Below are 22,805 nucleotides of genomic sequence, written 5' to 3'. Positions count from 1 at the left end.
ACACTGGGTAACAAATACACTTTTGCGGTGACAGTCCCTCTTTTCATATGCAGGAAAAACATATGAATAGGTGGAGATTTTTTATTTGCAGCCCTTGTGAAAGAGGGGGGGTGGGGGTGCGGAAAGGAAAGAATGTTGGTTTTGTGAACAAGGGTCATAGGGTCATAAAAACTAAAACTGGAAAGGCTAGCAGAAATCAGGACAGAACTATTTCGTTTCAGCTTTTGGCATCTTATTAAAAAAACACCTTTTGATGAAAAATTGTTCTGCATGAGAAAACAAAATATCGCAGTGAATGTTTTGACTCCTTTTCATGGCTTTTTTAATGAACTTAAATAAAGTCCAGAAAGTTGTACAAAATAGTACCGTGATGTCCCCATGCCACTCTTTCTCCTTCTGCTTGCTCCAAAAGCACACTATGAAAAAAATCCTCTGGCTTTCCTCTGAGGTTTCCAGTTTAGGACCAAAGTACACGCTTCAGCTTTGTCTCTGTTGCCCAGACTGGCATGAGCTGCTGCTATGTAGTCCTGACACGCCGAATTTGTCCTCACTGACACATCAGGGCGTGAGGCTGCGCTGGCTGGCAGCATGCGTGGTATTTACAGAGATGCTGCCTTGTAGAGCCATGTTCCGGTGTGCTTGTGCTCATCACCTGTGTGTGCAGCTGTAGTAGGGTAAGGCCACGACTGCAGGGACTTCGGTGGCAGAGCTTTTAAGGGAGACCAGTCAAAGCTTTTGTTTTATAAGATCCAAACCTTCTAATTTCTTACTAACAAAGCCTCTGCTTTTATCTATGAGGTGAGCGTGAAAGAAAACTTTAGAACAATGACTCCTATGGCATCTGCCAATATTTTCATTTTAGCTTAATGGGGGATTTAAATTATTATTGAGTCCTATTTTAAGAGAGGAAAGAAAGCAAATGCATAGAAATTTGATTATATTGAGCCTCTAACTGCATAAACACAGTACTAGCCTCAGTGGACTAATTCCATTAAGACTTGAACTATCTGTCTTGAAGTTGCTCGTGAATACAAACTGCCAGAACTGCTGCCATTGCTGGGTTTGCACAACAACTTGTACATTTTTGTGTCAGACAATAAAGCCAGATTTATTTAGAGAGATATTAAAATAAACAGGTTTAATAATATATTTAAAAACTTCATTGTTACTCGTATGTTGTTTCTCTTTGCTTGAATAATATTCTTTATTATAGCTGTATATTACCTTCAAAATGCCTCTTGCTCTGAACCTTGCAAGCGCTGAATCTGTAAATATGTGATCTGTAGCACAGGGAGGTGGAGAATTTTAATTCGCACAGCAGAAAGGTCCGTTTCAGTATTTTACCTATCCAAACTGTGCTCTAGATTGCCGTTTTTTTAATTCTACCTATCTTTTAGGTAACTCTTTTCTATCTAACATATTGCTGCTGAGGTTTGGGAGCCATTAGGGAAGATCTGCCCAATTAGCATGTTAATTAGGACCTACCCAATTCAGGGATAGGGAGGTGATTGTTTTATTAGCATTCTGTGAGATGAAAGAAAGATTAATGACTGTGTCTGCACCTCTTGAGGGGTATAAAAGTAACACTTGTTATGTGAGATATCTGCGTGTGAGAGGAGGTATTTGAAATGGCTGGGCTTACTGAGGGAGTTGCCTGCTGCCTAGCTACGCCTGAAGCAGAGAAAAGTATAATTGAGTTTCTTTCTTAGTGAGGGGGAAATGATAATACAAAGCAAACATAACAGAGCTGTTACAAGTAAGTGAAGTCCCATTAACAGATTGGTATCAACTAAAGCTTTGGTCCCTTCAGCTGGGCAAGCTTAGCAGTGGGCTGGCAGGACAAGATTCACGGCTGTTACATGCACTCGTATATATATGTAGCTACGTAGATGCCGCACTGCTGTGAATGGATAAGGTTGGTTTGTAACCAGCGAAGTTGTACCTCTCTTCCAGATGCTGTGCTTTCCCATGGCCACATACTCCCGTATAGCCACGGAGTCTGACCCATGGATATGTTGAACAGATTATGCCCAGGGTGTAAAAATTCAAAGGGCCTAAAATAAAGCCTTGGGGGAGGGGGCAGCCTGCAAAAAAAAAAAAAAATGAGGTCATGTACACAGATGTGAAAAAGTGATGGTCTTTTCAGTCCTGCTCTGAAGCACTGTGTGCTGCTCTTCCAACCTCGCCATGGAAGTTCCTGGTCCCAGGATCCAGCCCATCAGCGAGGAGGGTGGGAGACTGAAAGCTGCAATGGGTATGAAGTATTCCAAGGCCTAAAGAAGGGCAGGAAGAAACAGCTCTGACTAAATCTTTGTAATGTCCTGAAATCTCTCTGTGAACCTGATTTTGTGTATGATGTATGGTTGCCTAAATAACCATCATACCATTTCTGGGACTTGAGCTGTAAAGATGTTCTTTGTTCTGTAGTTATAGCTTAAACTTGGATTTTAAGTAAAGCTGTATGTGATAGTGTGTGATAATACCAATGAATCCAGAGGGAGGATTACTTCCCAGAAGCTCCTCTGGGCTCTTTCAGTCTGAACTGGTGGTCAGGATAAATTCATATTGTTTTGTCTAGACATGTACCACTACTTGTTTTCAGTTATTCTTAAATCAGAAAAGTTTGTTTATTTAAAAAAAATAGTCAGGTCTTCTCTCACTGGATCCTCCAGATATTAAGCTTAATAACTACTGTGGGAAGCTGATACCATGAAGCTGGGCACCAGGAACCTCGGAGGATATGTTCTGGTTTGAATGACAACGGGTACCGTACAGATTTGCTCCTCTTCTCTGCATACGGCGGGGAAACCGATGCATTCCAAGATTCTCTGGCAAACACAACTCATGTCTGTCATTTTGTTGCAAAACTCCAGCACCAATTTATTCTAGGGCCCTCAAATATTCCAGTACCCAAGGGAAACACCAAAATGTGGGTTTCTTTGCTTCTTCTGAGTTTTGCATAGACAACAGCTATTTTAATGCAGTTCGTTCTTCTTTTTGTTCTTCATTCCTTCTGTTGACTTCTTGAGTAAACAGTACCAGCTTCTCAAAATTTAGAGGGTTGTCAATGTGGTCTTGTCCACAGATGCACAGAAAATTGTTGTCTTTGCTTTGGGATTTGAGCAGATATTTCTTGTAGAGCAAAGGCTACCTTCTTCCCAAGAGCATCCTCAGCAGCATGGAGGAGACAAAAAAAGATCCCCATGGACATGGAGGAGACCAAGAAAGATCCCCATGGACATGGTTAGTTTACCGTAGGTTGATCTTGTTACAAATGCAGGCCATTCTTTAAACTTTTCTTCTACTGTTTTGTCTGGTGCTCACACGCACATTTCCATGCATGTGTTATGCCAGTCATAAAAATTTCTGTTATAAATTGATGCAGTTCCAGGTAGATTTGCAAAAAATTATTCTGTTCTATTTCTCTATGTTTCTGTTGTCCCTGGATGTCTCCACCATTCAATGACCATAATGTACCATTGGATGCAGTAAATTCCTGATGAGTTCCCATTGCCCAAGCACAGACCTTATGCTTTCAACACTTCGCTTTAATGATAGGATTTTTTTGATGGGGTAAAGCTGGGGTGAATTGCTTTATTCACAGATTATTTTTTTTTCTTTTGTTGTGCTGTGTCATCCTTATCCATGTGAATGTTTCTGGATCTGGATTGTAAATTAATCTCTTGCTGAATTTTAAGCCAGGATATGAGCAGCTCATTCATCTCGCTGAGAATGCAGAGAACTGTGAGGTGTGTGTCTCTGCTCATGTGAGTTACAGCCAGACTGTTCAATAAAAAGCTACATACAGCGATAGCATACAATAATGATGTGGTTTTTAAAGTCACCCTGAGATGGAGTTTGCTATTTATCAAACAAAAGCTTTTTGATAGTGGTAAAAAGTGTATATATTATCTTTTGATACAACCAATGGTACATGTGGGAGAGCGCAGTTCTGTACAAAACAATTGATTCTACTGATATAAGCAAATTAGGTTTTCATGACACAGGGAGGAGTTTTCCTTTTAGTCTGGAATGCTCCCCATTGAGAACTCCCACCAGGTGTACTGTGCTTTCTGAAGTCATTAATGTAGATCAGAGAATAATTAGGCTTTGGCAAGCATAAGGGGGTTTGATTAATCAGACTGAACAGCATTCTTTTATCTCATAATACCAACAGCCTTGAATCAGCATGGTGTGGCCACATTTTAAGAAAGTACTTTCACAATTACTTTCCTCTTGTACAAAAGCATGGCGTTGAGACCAAGCAGAATCCATCCCCCAAACTGAGGAATAAGAACAAGTGTTTATAGCAAATAGCAGATCCTGTGTGGAAATAGCAAAAAACTGTCACAAATTAGAAGCCTTTTTTTACTGGTGGCTGACATGTTGCTGTTCTCCAGGAGGTATAGCAGGGTTTTTTCTTGATTTTTCAGAGGCTGGCAGCTGACTCGTGACAAATCCTGAACAATAGTGGAGTCGAACACATGAATCTGGCAGATGCCAAATCTTTGCACATATGGGATGGAATCACCAAGACTTTCACAATCCTTATGTCCCCATTCCGCATTGGGGTTCAGGTAAGCAGAAAATTTAAGCAGCCTTTTTTTTCATGTGATCCAGTACTTTGCGAGAAGGAAATTCAGTAAATCTTCTGAATCGTTCACTCCACCAGTATGGTATTTCTTGGAATGGAGTCCAACTGTTAACCTAGTACTGCCAAGTCCATTTTTCCGAAGATTCCCATACTCCTTGCTGACACCTATGCCATAGCTTTATGAAAAGGGCATGCCCTGCTCCCTCCACTCACAGGTGACCTATCAATTCCTGGGATATAAGTGTTTATTTCAGATGAATGAAGGGCAGAAAGTCAATGCTGTTAACGTGGCCTTGTATCTGTAGAGCACTAGTAAGACTGGTATAAATACAGTCAGGGTTTGGCATACAGAGACCTCCTCCAGCTTAATCACCTGGCAAAACCCTAGAAAATTACTATCAGCATTTTGAAGTACATTGATTAGACAAGAGGACAAGAATCAAATCAGAATTTTTTTTAACTAAGTTTGCATGCTTCTGTTAAATACTAGCATACAGTCCTTCAGGGAGCAAGCAACTGCTCAGGGCTGATCTGTTGTGCAGCTCTGGAGAGAGAAGGGAAGAACAGGGTTTGTTGTTAAAACTTGACTGTAATGGCCATTCTAACATCTCATTTTTAAGAGATCCCACAGGGAGGGGATGCTATAAGTGGGGGAAAGACAGGGGGTTTGGCTGACCAGCAGTCTGTATTCTGAGCACAGCTGACTGCCCAGGCTGCTTTTCTCTTCTCTTTCTGCCACTGCAAAGTGGCAGCACCCATGGGCATCTGTTGTGCAGGTGTGTTACGGTGCAGGTGATCTCAAGAGCAGCTGAAAAGCAGAGGAGGAGAAGGGGGAGCAGAGCAGGTTTCGCAGGGGCCATTTCAGCAAGTGCAGAAGCAATGGCTGGGACTGGCTGCAGGTGCTGGATACAGTGAGGTACAGCAACAGTATGAATTTTCACCTTCTTCCCGGAAATTGTAATATAAGAGTATGAAACACCAGTAATGTCATTGCTGCATAAAAGCAGGCACCTGGCATGTGTCTAAGGTGTGCTGAGAGAAGTCCTGAGGAAATAATTGGATCAGGACATGCTGGGCTGTGTCCCTCCCCAGGAATAAGGAGTGCTGACGTGGGGAATGGGACTTGGTAGAAGACTGATAATGAACTGCTTTAACTCTAGAAGTTCAACAGGAAATAGTACAGAAGGTTTATCCATGTCACATTGCGTTTCCATAGGAAATACATCCAGGTTTTTCCTGTTTGTTGGCGTGGGAAAAATAGAGTATTATAAAATAAACTTTGTTGATTTATGATGATAATACAATTTTCAGCTTCGCTGGAAATGCACACTTTTGGGTTTTTTGTTTGGGGTGGGTTTGTTCACCACCACTCCCCCAGTTGTAGATACCATCATCTTTCTGATAAACTCAGAGTGTTACAAGACCTGCAAGGTCAGCTGTTCGTGACTAGAAATGGCAAGGTTCTAGGGATGTGGGAGCTGAGGAGCCACTGCAGGGTCAGGGCCTCAGCCTTGTTTCAATTACAAGTTAATGGAATTTACTGAGACTAAAAATTTTCAGAGGATTTTTAAGGTTTTCAGAAGTTTCTAGAGGGTTTTGTGTCTGTTTTCTATGGGAAAGGAGAGGATTTCCTTGCAGCTGTGGAGCCCATGAGCTCAGGAAATATTTGTACCCAGGCAAAGACTGATCTTGCAGTATGATCAGATGGAAAAAATACCAGAAACCTTTGTAAAGGGAATATTGTTGAACTGGTCTCAGAAGAAAAACATCCACATTTGTTGCTGTCTCTAAAAGCAGCCTCAAAATTGTTCAATTCCTCACTGGTTTCCATCAGCTGCAGCTCCCATGCAAGGCCAGTTAGTGTCACGGCACCCGCCCTTCAGTGCACCGCAAGCACTGGCTCCCTTTCAGCTCTCAGGGTGGTTGTGAGTTGAAATATAAATGCTAGGAATGATTCTTGAGTGCGAAGATGCTTTTACGCAGGGAATGACACCAGGTGATGTAGCTGGATGTGCACAGCTTTGCTTGCTGGACGTGGCTGCAGGAGCTCCGCCACCTTTGCAAAACGGAGGCACTGGGCCTCGCGCAGGGCAGAGGCCTGGCCGCGCCCTCAGCGCAGAGCAGAGCCACGGGTGGACGGGAGCCGCTTCTTGATGTTTCTATCCCTTCCACGTGCTAGGAACAGAAATTTTCTTCATAGACTGGGCAAGGAGAAAGAGGAAAGACTCTTCTTCTGTGCTTTCTTCTGAGGTGGCTGCTCCTGGCAAGGCCAGGGGGTGCGGGCTGGCCGCTCCTGCCCAGCAGGCCTCCGCCACGCTGCTCTCTGCTCCCTCCTGATGGGGAAAGGAATGTTACAGCAAGTCGGCAACATTTTCCTAGCAACATTATATATCGTTTGTCGTCTTCACTTACATCAATATTTCAGTGAGGAAACAACAAAGTGTTTCCTTCCACCAAGCAGCAAAAGATACCTCAAATTAAACAGGAGAAGTCATGCTTTTATTGCCAAAGTATCTGTGGAACAAAGTGCTTCCTTTCTCCTGTTTATTTCTAAATCATATTCACGCTAACTGTTGCATCCATTTTATGCCTCTCTGTTTGTATGAAAGAAACTTGGGGAGAAATTACCTCAATAACGTCTTTCTAATCTTCCTTGTTTACAGCATACTTGTTGTTCAAAGTCGTTATGACAGTCATGGAAGGTTCTGAGTATGATGCAGTTATTGAATTTTAAATGAAAACTAAATTGGCTGTGGTAGAGGGGAAAAATATTTCATAACACAGTAATTTTTCCTCAGGGTACAGTTGCTACATTTTATTAGAAATAAGCAATTTTCCTCGTGTCTCCAAAACGTATAGAGCAGATAAACGTGAGATATTAATCTGAGGAAAAAAGGCTTTTACAAGTATTTAACACCAAATGGTGGTTTAAAGTTTGCATGTTTTTTGCATTTTCTGGTGTGCCGGAGAAGCTATTTACTCGTTTTACTGAAGTAAAACACAGCTTTCTGCATCGGTCAAAAGCCTCCCGTGGTGTCAGTTAGGTGGGATTTAATTGAGTTGTTTGGAGGTGTTTTTCTGCTTGATTTGTGCATTTGGGAAGCGAGGAACGTTATCTGTATGTGAAAGGTATTAAGGTGCCCGTGTGGCTGCTAAACAAACCCGTCTGCTGAGCAGGCAGCGCCCGGCTCCATCGCGACCCTCGGCAGCTCCCACCTCCCTGGCACAGCCACCAGGGAATGGATTTCCACGGCCGCCCAAGCTGCTCCAGCAGCATAATTCAGCCATTCCTTCCTAAGCGAGCGGCACTGATGCCCTGGGTTTATGTTCATTAGATTTGCTTCATTCCTTCAGCAGCTCTCAGGCTCTAGTTAGGCTGCAAATGAGAGTAATATTCAAATCAGTGTTTAGTGAATTCTCATTAACCAGTATTAGTTCTTGTTCAGCTTTGGCTCCAATTACAGTTTGTCAGACTGGAAGTAGATATGAATGAATTGTAGCAGAGGATGAGGTGTATTTTATGTATTTGCAAAGTATACAAATTAGCATGGAAAATGCATCCGCACATGGTTAGTGGAGTCTGTAGGGTCATGGTTTCACTCGGCTCAGTTCAGAGCTGCAGCTGTCACCAGCCCGTAATGTTGACATCGTTCCCATCCTTCACATACGGCTACCTTTCAGCTATGGCTCTGCGATGGAGGAGCCAAACACTGTGCAGCCCCTGCCACGCTAACGAGCACTAGGCTTTCTCTGATGGCTCTTACCCACCAAAATGTGGATGGGGAACACAGCCCCTGTAAGCACTCACATTCCTGAGCAGCCCCACATAGCTGTGCCTTTCTGCTCCCCACCAGGGCGCATTCCTGCGTGCCCCTGCCGGTGGCTGCTGTGGGCTTTGCTGATGGTGGTTCCCTGGTCATGTCTCCTGTTTGTTTTGCAGCTGTAGAACACATTGCAAATCTAAATGCCCGGAGCGTGCAGAGCTGGGTAAATGCTGCAAGCAGGCAGGAAGGGGCTCTGTTTGAGCAGAGCCTGTAGGCTTGCAATGGCATGCAGTTATGGTTGGCTTGGCCTCAGGTTGCTTTGCCCTTTGGGAAGCAAAACCTGCATGGTGCCGAATGTGAAATGAGGGTTAGAGGTGCCTTCAGAAGATGTGGACACAGGATCTTGTTGGTTCCTCACAAACTGGTGATATTTTCAGAAAATCTGGTCTGGGGTTGGATTTTTCACGCTTTTGCCAGGATGCTAAAATAGAAATTCAGGGGAGATTTACAAGCCAGCTCCCAGCAAGCCTTACGCTAAGTAAGCTAATTCAATTTATCAGTACTTATCAGATGCTGGGATGAGAGACCATTTAAAATGGAATGTTAATGTAAGCCTCTCTCCAGATTAATCACAAGCAGTTATTTTTTTATGATTTAGCAGTGTTGTTTATGATGAACATTTACGGAAGATTACTAGTAGATTTTCAATAAAAGCTTTTCAGCTAAACTAAGATTATTACAGTTTTAGAGATAATTGGGCAACCATTGAATTCAGAAGCTGATAAATATAGGGAGTTTTTCAAAACTGTATATTGCATGGTGACATAATGGCAGGTTAGAATTCCAGATGCACCGCTATATAATGAATGTATAGCTTCCTAAGGATAATGTGGTTGTTCATGGGTTGAAATATGTTGCAGCCTGTAAGCAAATGAAAGGAGTCTCGTCTTGTCTCCCCCCCCCCATTTCAAATTAAATCAGTTGTGAAAAGCATTTTCTAATTAACAAGTCTCTTCATTTTAGAGCAAATAGCAAAATCTGTCATAGTATATTTTTCCCTCTTCTGTTTTTTCCTCTTTATAATTATGTCAGCATGTTGTCATCAGTTGCTTTGCTTCTCATGTAGTCTGTGTGGGCTTCACAAACTGAAACAGGACAGAGATGTATATTAAGAAAACATGATTACAAAAACTTGAAGGACGTTCACATGTAATTTCTGAAAATAACATTTCTTCGTCCTTTCATGCTCACCTGTGATACACAGGTGCCAGTGTCGCTTGGAGGCCATGGACTCACCATTGTAAGGGATCGGATTATCTCAGCGAAATGAGTGGCTGGGTAGCAGCAAGGCTAAAGCATCCAGGAGCTGGATTTACCCGGCTACACAGCGTAACTGTTGCCTCGCAATGAATCCAGAGATGTGATCTGTGAACTCTCGGCAAAGGATAGAAGAAAGGTAAGCTTAAGTAGTTTTACAGCAATCTACATCAGCCTTGAAAAAACTTTATAGTAAACAAGTCAAAAAATACTGAAAATCTCTGGTTTAGGGGAAAACGTTATCCCCTCTCCCCCCCAGACTGGAATTTTATTTTGCTATCAGGATTGCCATAAAAGCCCTTGAATGTTAGTACAACTGCTGTCTCCATTAACTTTCCACACAAACACACTCTTCTGAATTTTTCTACATGTGTATGGATGCATCTTTGCTCAGACAGTGTTGTGTAAGACTGTCCTCCATTTAATGATATTTTAATTAACTGTTTCGTGGATTTCAGCTTTGTATCGGCTGCCACCCATTCAATATTAGTTTTATAGTTTGGACAAACCTTGCTGTAAATAGCATTTCGATGTCTACGCAAGGAATGTAAATGTTGTTCTAATTTCCAGCATCATTCAAATGCCCACATAACAGTTATCCTTGTGAAAGCAAATTGAATCTGTCACATCATCTTCTATGGAAGTCTAATTCTTGGTAACAAAAGATATTGCAGCTGACAGATGGAGCTGCACACTACATAATTAAGTCTCCAGTGTGTGTCAACTGTAGCCTTTCAGACACAATTAAGAGTCTGCCCAGTTCACCCATTTAGGTGCTTTAAAAAAATATATATATTTCCCTTGGGTGGATGCAGGGATTTCTGTGAAAAATGAACTCCAAAATGAGCTAAACAGAAGAAAATCGCCAAACCTTCCAGTGATAAAATTTGATACAGGTCTTTAAATCCTCACTTTACCTCCTTTTCTTTCACATTTATTATGTCCTGAGTGTAGCTCAGCATAAACCCTTCTCAGTAGGGAGGATTATAGACACAGTGGATGGAAAATACATTTTCTTTAGAAAACTAGCTTTGGGAACCCCCAGCTGTGCAGGAGATACAATTGTGTTAGGTTTGTAACAGTAGATTGTAAAACTTGGGAAAAACTACAAAACATCAGAAAACTTTAGGAAAATGTGCTTAGTGGTGTGTGATGCGTCCAGAGTTAAAGATAAGCCTGATGCGATCTGGGTCTCAGTACCTGCCATGCTCAGGGATCTCTGTGTTTAGGGTTTTTCTTTGTAGTCACAAAGGTAAACACAGAAGAGGTTTTAGGCAATCTGTTCCACTGCTCTCCTGAGAAACGGTTAGCTGTCTCACAGCAATCAGCTCTGAATACGTGAGGTGTACTGGTCTATAAGAATACCTGAGCAATACCAGGTCTCAAGTTATTCCTGTTAAACTTGTACTCTTAACTTTCAAAGTTGATTGCATTATTTCTGACACACACACCCTTTGTTGAGTCTTTCTTCCCTCACTAGAACACAAGGCAGCAGTTGCCCGATAGTCATAATGATGCATCAATAGCAGTAAAAGCAGAGTACAACTGTTTTTTCACGTTCCTCTTTGCTTTTTAGATACGCTTTGTTTCATTAAAGAGAAGTTCCATGCTGCTTTTATTACTCTGGCTACTAATGAAGGATAGGCTTATTAATTCGGAAGTTTTAATTAAATCACTTTCAGAGGGACCTGCTTGGCCTGAAAATATATTCAGTGTCTGTACAGGGACCCCGGTGATACAGCCTTCCCCACTGACCGTTCACGTTGGACCACCTAGATTCCAAACTGGCATCGGCGAGGAGGTTGGGGTCAGGAGGCACCGGGACAGCATGCGCAGAGCAGCGCTCCCCAGGCGCAGGCTGCAGCCACCGGGCCAGTCTTGTACCTTCCTGTAAGCACGCTGGCAGACATCTCGGATGTGAACGCCTGTCCAGAAGTGGAATGGGACCACAGCCAGCATTTGCACGCGTACTGCTGGTGCGTGTCCCGCAGCGGCATGCAGGAGGTAGGCACCCACACACACAGCAGCTTCCCTGGTCATGCGGAAGGGTGGGCTAGAGCAAGTCTAAATTCAGTGGAGAAAAACGGGGTGCCAAGAAGCAAGTCAGACAACTTTTCCTATACAACTAGCTTAAAATGGGATGGACTGCCTCATGGCTGACCCTATTGAATGACTAGTTCAGGCTGGGAAGTCACTTCTAGCAGTTTAAATTAGGACTGGAGTGGGATTTATCTGCTTTTCTTGAGAAAGAAATCTCTACAAGGCATATACACTTCTGTAGCAGATCTGCATTCAGAAGAAAGTGAGCTAGGTCCCAGAACTTGGTTTAGCTCTCTGGCTTATATCGGATGGGTGTCATTTTAGGAAATAAACCATTCCCTAGGAAAAAAAAAAAAAAAAAGAAGTATTAATATGTCTAAGTCTGGGAACTCTACATGACAGTGAATTTGGCCTATGACCTGCTTTTTTCATGCTGCCTACCCCAATCTCTGGGTTTAAATAAAAAAAAGATATTTAAAGACTCAGCTTTCTCATCCCATTTCCATGCTCTCCCCCAAAATAACCAAGTTATGGTGCTTTCCTCAGGCAAAATGCATTAACGAGAATGTCATTACTCAATAAACCACAGGTGGGGTCAGGCAGGAAATACTTGTCCTCAAAGTCATCTAAAGAAGAGGGAAAGATGGAGAAAGTGTCTTGATTTAATCTACCAGACTGCATGCAGCTCACTCCGCTTCTGGCCCATGCTTTTCTGATCTGTGCCAGAGTCGCTGAAGTCCTGGCCCTGACGGGGCTGCAGTGCCAGGAAGGTCTGACTTGGATCTCACACGCTGGTGTAAGGCAGGAGAAACCCCAGGGACAGGACCTTGCCACTGCAAACCCGACTAAAAGCCATAATAGCTGCGATACCTCAGGTAGAAGACCTGGAGAGAGCAAGTGCTCTTATCTCAAACACTGAATTTACAGTAATTAACAATTGTAAATGCAATTGCACTATTTTACAGGCCGTCCTTCCTACGATTGCGGGGAACGGAAACTAATGGAAATACACTTGATAATACTTGTTGGCTGAAGAGCTTACATTAGCTGATCTAGTACCTCCAAATGCACACTTAGGTAATAATGTAGCAGATGAATCAGGGGGGAATGAGATGATTGTTTTTTTTTAGAAATAATAAACATGTTTCTCTCTCACTAGGCTCAGCTAGGGTATTACTGCTGCTCATATAGCCAAGTGTTTTGTTGGAGAGATGAAGTGCTGCGTATAAACTTGTTCATTACCAGAAACCTGACAAATGCCAAGCTAATATCATGTCAACAATAAGCCGTGGATAATGCATTTCCTCTCCTAATAGATTTTTCCTTACATATAATCATAAGTAATACTAAAAAATTACAATGGGAAAAAAGCAGCTGCTGGAAGATGTCGGTTCTCTGTGATACGCCGTTCTTCTGATTTGAAGTATCAGGGGCAGAGAGGATGAAAATAATTTGTTTGGGGATTATCTACATGCAGAAAGAAACTTGATAATCACTCGAGCGAGTAGCTGCTGCATTTGTTTGCTACCCTCTTGCCTAGTGATCATAGTTCGGTTCAGCGAAATTATTGTTTCCAGGGGCGGGGAGTGCAGGAGAGTTCATTAAAGTGCCTGGGCTCCCCTATCGCAGAGGCGTTAGCAGCCACTTAGCAGGACTTGCACACTCACAGGCATCTTACTGGGATCTACAATTTCACTGACCAATTAATGTTTGGTTTCTTTCCTTAGGGGAACACAAACACCTTAACGCAAACAGGAAGGTTTAATACACAGACTAGCTGAGTCCTCAGAAAAAGCTTAGTGCATCCTCAACACATCATAGCACTTAACGGCACGTGTATAATTATGTTTTATAAAGATTTTATAAGAATGGCCAGAATAATATTAATGATGTGTGAACATAGGTGGCAAGACTAGATTTATCTTTCAGGCAATTACATTTTACAAGCTGCAGTAGAGAACAGAGGTAATTAACAAGAATAATGAAAGCTCTACCTTGCCATAAATCACTGTTAAAAAAGAGTAAATAATAGAAGACAAAGGGATTATGAGTCAAGTTCAGTCATTATTCATCAATTTTAGAGCAGAAGGGTGGGTTTAATTAGTGAAATGGCATAGCACTTGTTTTCTGCTTTTCAAATAATCTTGATGCTATTCTATCAGGGGGAACAAACATCTGATTGAATGCAAATGACAGCCATTGCCTTTGCCACATTTCTAATCAGTGCAGGAAATTTCATTTTGCCCTCCTTTTAATGAAGCAAAGGGAGTGATAAGCAGGCATGCTGGACTGGGGAATTTTGCAGTCCTGATTGCCCATCAGGGTAACGCTCTCCCTTATTTGTGAAGGAAAAAAGCTCCCACTTCTCCAGCAGTTTCAGTTGTCTATGAATTGTTTAGTTTCAGTTTTTAATCTGCGATGCTTTGTGGATCAGAAAGCAAATCAGCCTCCACTGGGAAGACCCTTATCTATTAATTACTTTTTCCTCTTCTTATCCTAGGAGAAGATTTTTCTCATGCTGAGCCACGGAAAGTTGGTGCTGAATTGCAGTAACAGCAGATGTTACCAGGACAGTCTCAAAAGTCTGAGGAGAATGAGCTCTTTGTGACGGCTGGGGTTAACCCCAGCGTCTTCTCCACATGTTTTCCTTGCAGGCCTTGAGGCAGCAGCTCACCTTCAGCTGAGTTTACCCTTTCTTGTTCTGTTTAATCTTGCGAGACAAGTAGCTGTATCTCCACCCTGCAGAGCAGAAATGATTGACCTTTGCGATGTATGAGATCGTAGAGACGACACGTGGGTAAGGTAACGCCTCTAGTGTGTGCTCGGTGAGGGCTTGAGTTCGCTGCTGCCCTTTGTGTGAATCACCTAGTTCAGTCCTGACAGTAATGAACTGTCCAGGATCCTCAAAGGCTGCCAAAACCTTGGGCTGGCTCTGTGCTACATGGTCTTGGCTCTCAGAGCAATATCGTGGTAGTTTTTCTTCTTTCTTTACATATGGGATTCATCCTCAGCACCTGCCACAGGGAGGTGTAAGATTCTTCCTTTGCCTGTTGTTTGTAGCTTGTATTTGCACATGATGCCCTTTGTGCAGGTCGGTGTTAATTTGCTGTTAGAAGCCTCTGTTGTGTGAAAACCTTGTTGCGCATCGGCTGCTGTGAGTGTTGGCTGCGAGCATGTGGGTACCATGCCAACAAGTGCCTGCCCAGAAAGCAGAGCCGGCACTGGGAGCAGGCTGGCCATTGAACACAGGCACAACAGTATAAAGGGAGGGGCTCAGCCCTCCCAGCCAGGGGCAGAACTTTCCCAAACTACGGCATACCACTGACTTCCAGCATCGTGCCTCCCCTGCTGAACAACGAAATTGTAAGAGCTGATGTCAAGTATCCCCCAGCAAATTCTCCTTTACCCCCAGTGTTACAGGAGAGAAAAGGCACTGTTTCCCTCTGAACCTTTGTGGTATATGTTGTGGTGAAAAAAAACCACTGTGGCAGATGCTTGCTCAGCCTGGGGAGGATGGAGGTGGCTATGCCCATCCTGTCATTACCCGGGTCAAAACTTAACAGTGTGTATCTGGGGTCTAAGCCCCCCACTCCCAGAAATGTGAAGGTTGGCAGAAAGATCCCAGGGGAAGCCACGTGCCACAGTGTAAATATGGATTTTCCCATGGAAAAACAAAATATTTAGCAAAGTTTCTAAACATCTTAATATTTTAGCTGATAAAAAGACTGTTTCTTTGGGAGTTTTCTTGTGTTCTAATTGTTCTTCTCAGGGCTGCGTGAATGTGGGCTGAAAACATGACTGGCTGGAGAGAGGGCTTTTTCATCCTGATCAGCTTGGGCTGGGATTTTGACTGACTTTACAGACTAGGGGATAAGGCAGTTGCTACTTATAGACGCATCTGATCGTTCATTGCCAAGAGGGTGTGCTGCCATTCGGATAAGGAAGAGTAAGGCTGAGTTGTTTCTCCACTCACAGAACACAAATCCGTTTTTGCAAGCGGTTTGCCGGACCGATATAAATCAGGATAGCCTCTCTGCTAATCCCCAGTTGAGGGCCATCTCATTCACGTTTGGTATCTGTGCAGTCTAGTCTGAGGGGAGTGGGGATTTCTTTGCACTGCTGAGGGTTTGCTACAAGGCATCATGAGAGATGGCTGTTTTACTGTTGGGTAAAAAACCCTAAACATATGCAATATGTTTTCTAGAGCATTAAGGCATCCTTTGAGTGAAAAGTAATGAGAAATGGGCTATTAACTGCTACACATTATTGCATATGCAAAGTTTGTGAGCCAAGTTTAATTAATTTCAATAAAGACATATGCAATAAAAATGAACAATCAGCAGCAGTGTGAAGGATTCTGATCTGAGTCTGTGAAGACTTTCTTTGCTCCTATAGCATAGCGAGAAATAAGAAGACTGCGTAATGTCAACGCTGACACATATAGAAAGGAAAAGCTCTATGTTGCCCATATTGCAGGTGGATAAATTCAGTTCACCTGCATTTGTCCTTGATTACACACTGCTTTCTTCTCTGCCTGTACGCCTCGGCATAAATGTCCAGCCTCTGGAGTCACCCCCAGATACTGACAAAATGCTCTGTGTCACACAGTGCACCTAGTAAATATAAAATGTTGCGATGCAAGTCTAATGAATACTTATGTTAATTGTATAAAGAGCAGTTAGTGACTGGCCAGTATTGCAGTCCACTCCACCCTGCACACCGCAGGGTGAGTGATAAATAACACTGAGGAAAAAGGTGCTCATTCAGTGCTGCAGATTCCCTGTGCCCTCGCTTCATCTCTCATGGTGCTAGGGTAAGAGTAATGGCGTAGATCCGTTGTGAACAGGCTTGACATTTCCTTGCGCACTCAGTCCAGGAAAAATCTCTGTGGTTCAGAAGCCGCATCGGCAGATCAGAATCGCATTGCAGCCCTTCAGGTTGGAGGCCTCAAGAAACTGGACTTTCCAAACCTTTCTAGAACTAACTGAATCAGAAACTTAGCCTGAAAAAAAAATATTTTGTGATGGCTGAAAGAAAAACAAAACCAAACAAGAAAAGAGAAATTGTTCCCATCATTACCAAACGTTAAATCAAACTCTGCCTAACCGTAACACTTCATGGCCCAAAACCCAGATACAAGTTTTGCTCTTGGGCTTCCTCCACATCCTAAACTGGCATACGGTGCCATATTAAACAGGAAAATATAGAAGCTTAGCTGTGCTTCCTAGAGTCTTGTTTGGAACAGGGATTTTTGTGAGCTCAGTTTTTCTTGCAAAGGAATGAGTGCATCTCTGCTGGCACTGCAGGTAGCATCTGTCCTGCAACTTGCATAAACTGACAGAAACTTGGTGCAAGCCCTAACAGCTTCAGATGTGTGCTGCCAGCGTGATGATACCAAGTCATAGCTCAATAAACCAAACCAGCTTCTTTTGGTGTCCTGCCTGCCCTAGTGCATCACTAGAGCTGATCAAAAACTGGCCAAGAGAAACAGTTCCTCTGGCAAAATTCTGGCTCATTGAAAGCAAAGCACATTACAAAAATGCCTGTTTTGAAGAAGCAGGGTGATAACTTTCAATTCTGAGGTTCTTGGAGAGTAACACTACGATATTTTTTCTTTGGAAAAAAAAAACATTGTCTTTAATACTTGCACTTACACAATATGTGTAACTAAAGTGCACAGTGTACAAGAGTTGTCCAATTTCAATGACAGTTTTTTTCTTGATTGAAACCCAATGTTTCAGTTGTCTGAAAATAAGTCTGAAGTATTTTAACTTGTGGCAAATATATTTATTTTAAAATCCTAGAGCAGAAGAAGATGGAAAAGTGGCAGTTTCATGTAAAACAGAAAATGTGATTTCAGTTCAGCTTAACAGACAGCACTGCCCGTATATCTGTGGCTTCAGAAGGTATCTTCATTTGAAAAATACTCATGCAGAACCGATGTTGTTGCACTCCTGTCTCCGAAGATCTGAATCTCTGGATATAGGTGCGTTGAATGCTTTGAATTTCAAACCTAATGGATAAAGACATAATAAGTTTTCTTGTCAATCCCTGGAGTTTTGGGATTGACAGTTTGTGGGGGGCACGTTCTTATTCCTTGTGTTCACCTCCCTGTCTTTGTCTGTATCTAGGCTTGGTGAGCAAAGCAGAGGTACCTTTTAAGGATGCTGTTAAAAATCAGAGGGGAAAAGAATCTTCAGAGGCTGGTTGTGGGTGTGTGGAGGGAGGGGGGATTTTTAATGGTTTTAATGGAGCTGGAAGCTGGGCTGTTTAAGACTGGTGCAAAGATCCTTTGTATTGACAATTCACTGTATGAGCCGTAAACTCTTCACTCGGTGCATATAAAAGATGAAAGGACCAATTACTTATTGAGGCATTAAACACCCAGGGGACAAAGATGTCTGTCTAACAATAGTAAACATATTGACTGAAACCTATTTGAATTTCAAATTGCCAAATGTCCCAATTTTTGAAAAGCTTCCTATGATAACCAAGGTCTGGAAAGTCAATTGAAACTTAATTCTTCTGGATATCTCATGGGGGAAAAGTACATGAATCTGGACAGATTCAATTATTTAATTTTAATAAAAAAATAGATAGCTACTTTATAATTTCTTTATAGAGAGCTAGATGGGAATTCAGCTGCTTTTTCTAAGATGCTCTCCTAAGATAAATGACAATAGAGGTCTGCCAAACATGGGCTGCCAAGAGGTTTATGTCCAAGGATTTTCTGCTTCTTCTTGTCCCTAGATCATCTTTTTTCCTCCATCTGGGATCAGGTCTTTCTGACATGCCAGCCAAGCCTAGACTAGCATTTTCCTTTCCGTCCAAAGGTAGTGCAGATGGTATTTATAAAGCATTACACAGGGGATCTGTTACGGGGTGCTGTATGTCCACACGTTGCAGAAGGACATGTTTACTGTCTTGTCTGTTAGAAGGACTCTCATGGAGCAAAGCGGCCACAGGTCGTGCTGCTGCTGTCAGCGCTGGTAAGACACCCCGTGACTGCTCTGAGGACAGAGTCCTCAGAGCAACTGGGGGGAAAAAAGCTGCTCCAGTCTGCCCAATATCCTTGCTCTGACCATCTTCTTAGGGTGCTTGAAATCCACAGCCCCCACCCCACATCAAATGCTCCCGGGTGAGCCAGGAACTTGCCATGCTCTCAGGACCCATGAGCTGTTTGCTGTGAGGTGGCTGGGCAGAGCTCCAGTTGAATGAAAAGTTATAACTGACTCTCCCTGACTTGTGCTACTCTCCCTATATTCATTAGTAGAAGAGTTCATTGTGACTAATGCCATTACTCTGAATACTAATGGAATTAATTATTTCCTCTGTATTGGACAGCATTGCCCAAAACGTTGACTTCACGTAAAAGCATGAAAGCGATTAGTGCAGTGTAATCATGGCCATTTGTTGTTGAATTTATTTTCCTTTTGTTTGTACTGTAATGTCATATACAGAGCAAAGGTAAGCAGCAGCAGGGTTGTTAACAAAACCTCAGAGGAGTTTGTCCTCCCCTTTATGTGCTCTGCACACGTAGAGGAGGCATCCATAATCACAACAGTTGGCTGCAAGTGTACTGCCGGGCAGAAGAGACACCTACTGCTGCACAGCTGTCCTTGACCTTGGCATAACAAGGCTTTTATCAGATACAGCCAACAAGAACACCACTCTGAGTAAAACCGGTATTTGTTGTTGCTTTTGTTCTAATAGATCCTTGTTAAAGGAGGATGACTTGCTGCATATCAGCTGCCTTCAGCTGATTGTGAGGGAGATTTCCTATCGCTGCCTTTGTCCCTTTGTCTCGGGTGGTTTCTGTTGGGATTCCTGTCATGCAGTAATTTTTCTGTATTCCATTTTCTCTCTGTCTTGGTGTACAGTCATAAATGAAGGCAGGCATTTATCACTACAGCAGCTTTAAATATCAAATGCTTGATGAATTTACTCTCAGCTGGCCGGAAGCAATACTGTGATTGCAGCATTTTATAATCATCAAGACTTGTTTCTCTAAGCTGAATTAATTTGCATGAGCAATGCGTTATTAGCAAAGTTGCTAGTAACTAGCTTGTACAAGCAAATTGGGGGAGCAGACTCGTGCTGTCTGTGCTTTCCTTGGGGAAACTCAACTTTGTGAGGTGCTTTAAATGGGTGGGTGAAGAATTGTGTCTGAGGGCAAAGGTTTGAAATGGGTGCAAGGAATCCATCCCCATGGCAGGGAGATCCTGCAGAGCCAGGCCCTGTCTCTGGTCATACAGGGCATTCCCATGTTTCTGTCAACTCTTATCTCCAGCTGTGGCCTTACAGTACAATAAATCCAGTGCTAGGGTTTGTAATGCGAAGTCAAAAATACAAGGAGAAATATTTTTCTTGTATAAACTCAACTCATCATTCAGGTGTGCTCAGGAATTCTTGATGAGTTAATTGTGTACCAGCAGGTTAAGTATTGCCTGCCTTTAAGCAGCCAGAATAACGCCTACTGATGCTCTATATCGTGCATGCTGGCTAAAGCAATAGGAGTAAACTCCATGCTTGCTCTTCTCTAAACCTAGTATTTACATCTAGGTGGGCTGGTAGCATACGGACCTGGAAGGATGATTGGGCTACTGTTTGTTCTGACTCCCTTGGGTGACTTCTTTTTAAGATAGTCGAAGGCTTCTCGATCATGATTGGGGATGATCTTTTGTGTCTGCAGCAGGAGCTTCAGATACTCCTCTCCGTGAAGGTCCTTAAATGCTTCTGACAATTATTTTAAGTGGAAGGCAGTGTTTTGTTTACACTTCCCAACCTCAATGAGGTTTCTACATCTCATTGTGGTATTTATTGCTGTATTAATTGCACAAGTACAAAAGCTTGTGGTGGTGTTCAAAATGCTAATAACAGAGCCTAAGACTGTGCACCTCCCTCTCCTCCGGGCTGTGCCTTATTGATGTTTTCATTAAACTGTCCAAACAGCGAACCTGGATGCACGTATCAAAATGTTTCCTCTTCATCAGAGAAAAAGACAGATCCTAAAAGAAATTGGTGGTTGCAGGATGCCAGACAACTAGCTCCAAAGGATGAACAAAAGCTCTCTGAATATCATGTAAGAGCTGACAGTCGGGAGGGGTGGCAGAGAGAGAGGCTGTGCCTCCGCAGAGCTCGCAGGGAGGCAGGTGCTGGTAGGACATTAAGAGGCAATTGTTTGTCATTTTGAGAAATTTGTCTGAAAATCGGTCCTGATCTCGTAGGGCTGCTAGAGTCATTCATATGGCAATGGAGCATATTGCGTTTGGGGGAAAATGCACATGGAAAAATCTAGTTCTTTAGATGCTTGTGTGCAATTTTAAAGGACTACAACATGCACAGAAGCTGATTTACCTATACTGATGTACATCCCGTTGCCAAGGGAGGGAGACACTGGACAATAGGAGCCACTACTAGAATTTCCAGGAAATTTTTCCTTAAGTGTGCTGAGAGGAAGGTACAGAGAAAAGCCTCTGGGCAGCTTTGAGAGCATCCTTGAAAGATAATTGGATGACCTGTTAATTTGAAGGCTCTTGTAGTCTTTCTAAAATAATTTACAAGTCCCATTATACCACATCCACTGCTGTGGGGATCTTAAATAATTCTGAAGATGCCGGGGAAGCTCTGAGAGGGAGAGGCGTCAGAGATCGGAAGCTTTTGTGGCAAGATAGAGAGATACAGCAAGGCACAAGCATGTGCATCCAAGACAGGTGAGACTTCCCACAGCCTGGAACAGCAATCCCTGAGTTGCTTTTGCTGCTATATGTGGTCCATGGCTTTCTCCTACCCACTGCTGCTGCCTCTTGAGGTGGGGGAGACATCACGAGACGTTGGTCAGACCCTGATGTAGTCACGGCTGATCAACCAGGACTTTCAGCCTGTACGTGGCTGCCAGTGGCAGAATTTTGTAGTTCCACATGGAGAGAGCTGGTAGCTTGAGGGCTGAACCAGGCAGGGTAGCTGGTAGAGAATGGAGATTTAAAGATGAAGTTAGAAGTAGAGTCATCAGCCTTGTTATCTCTAACAATGGGAAGAGCTCATGCCAATCATAGATCTGCTGCCAGGAGAGAGAACCCATTTTATTTCAGCAGAGGATCAGACCAGGAATTGAATGCCACTGAGAACAAAGCCAAGCCTTCCAGTGAGATGTAGAGAACTGGCCTCAGCTTCTAAAAGTCCGAGGTTGTTAAAGTCTCAAGTTGCAAACATAAAATGAAGCAATTTTAGGTCCATTTTAGTGGTTCCTCATATGCATGATTTTTATTTTTTATTTTTTTTTAGGTCTGTGCATTTTGACTTGTCTTGCGAAGGGAACTTGGCTGTGTTGGTGGAAAGATATGAAAGGTAGTGCCATTGGGCCCTGATTTCCTTCTGAAGTATTCTGAATAGAGAGACGATGTGGTGGAATGCAAGTGGTGTTGGAATTCACTTGGAACAGCCTGCATAACTCGCAGTGCTTCCATCCAAAACTGGCGGTATTGTCACAGCTTTATCACATACCTGTTTTCTCTTCTATATATACCTAGAAGGTATATATATACATTTGTCTATATATTTGCATACACGTTAATTTATCCTTTGTTAATGCTGCCTTTTAGAAAACAGCATAGTTCCTTTGTCTCCTAAACTGAGGGCTCCACCACCCTCTGGGGATATTGTATGTAAAAAGGTGCAATAACTCTTTGTTCATCATGCTTTTCTTCTCACCTTATGAATTTTGTCAGATATTAGTTCAGATGTGTGTCTTTTATTGAATTCACAAATTACATTCGACCTTTGTTTGTCTGTTCATCAGATCCCCCTCTTATTTTGTTACTCCTTTGAGAAGAATACAGCATGAATTTGAATTTATGAACTAACAGTGTCTCCCACGCTGACTGAATGTTCTAGGTGTTCATGTATTTAAACATTTTCTGTGGTTTGATCTTGATCTAGTGATCAGAAATTGTTTCTTTTTTTCAGGCAGAATACCTGGAGGTGTTGCTTTTGCAGCTGGTCCGAGCTCTGTGTTACAAAGCCCCCTCGCTGCCTGCACAGAACTGCACCAGACCTGATGGGTGAGCACGAGTACTAACTTGCATTTTGTA

General features: G+C 42.7%; 1 long non-coding RNA gene across 1 annotated transcript in view; it reads left to right on the top strand.

Annotated features, from left to right (window-relative positions):
• Positions 1–22,805, top strand: part of LOC114017555 (uncharacterized) — a 39,062-nt gene that overhangs the window by 9,028 nt on the left and 7,229 nt on the right. Inside the window, exons 4-13 of the long non-coding RNA XR_008732090.1 lie at positions 4,434–4,577; positions 9,623–9,814; positions 11,358–11,679; positions 12,681–12,792; positions 14,216–14,517; positions 15,485–15,661; positions 17,520–17,701; positions 20,668–20,797; positions 22,000–22,062; positions 22,681–22,775. This is a non-coding gene — a long non-coding RNA (uncharacterized LOC114017555). The remainder of the gene's footprint in view (positions 1–4,433; positions 4,578–9,622; positions 9,815–11,357; positions 11,680–12,680; positions 12,793–14,215; positions 14,518–15,484; positions 15,662–17,519; positions 17,702–20,667; positions 20,798–21,999; positions 22,063–22,680; positions 22,776–22,805) is intronic.

Source organism: Falco cherrug, chromosome 1, assembly GCF_023634085.1.
Source record: "Falco cherrug isolate bFalChe1 chromosome 1, bFalChe1.pri, whole genome shotgun sequence".
In the NCBI taxonomy this organism is placed as follows: Eukaryota; Metazoa; Chordata; class Aves; order Falconiformes; family Falconidae; genus Falco; species Falco cherrug.
The sequence above is the reverse complement of the archived record's forward strand: the minus strand, read 5'-3'. Positions and strand labels throughout refer to the sequence as shown.